We start from the raw sequence: 256 nt of genomic DNA on the forward strand, positions 1-256 counted from the left end.
CTGAGCTCAACCCCTGGTACCACATGCCATGCTGGCCCTGCCCCGGGGCACACCATGCCAGCCCCAAAACAGGGTATGGTGGCACAGGTCTATAATCCCAACACTGGGGAGGCTGAGACAGGAGGATCACTATGAAGCTGAACTGTATAGTGAGACCCTTTACCAAATAAATAAATAATTTTTATGTAGGAAAATTATACAGGAGTAGGAATTTCTACCGACTTCTGGGAACCCCCAGACCCAGTCCTAGCCCAGG

Source organism: Octodon degus, unplaced genomic scaffold, assembly GCF_000260255.1.
Source record: "Octodon degus isolate 3935 unplaced genomic scaffold, OctDeg1.0 scaffold00076, whole genome shotgun sequence".
NCBI classification, from domain to species: domain Eukaryota; kingdom Metazoa; phylum Chordata; class Mammalia; order Rodentia; family Octodontidae; genus Octodon; species Octodon degus.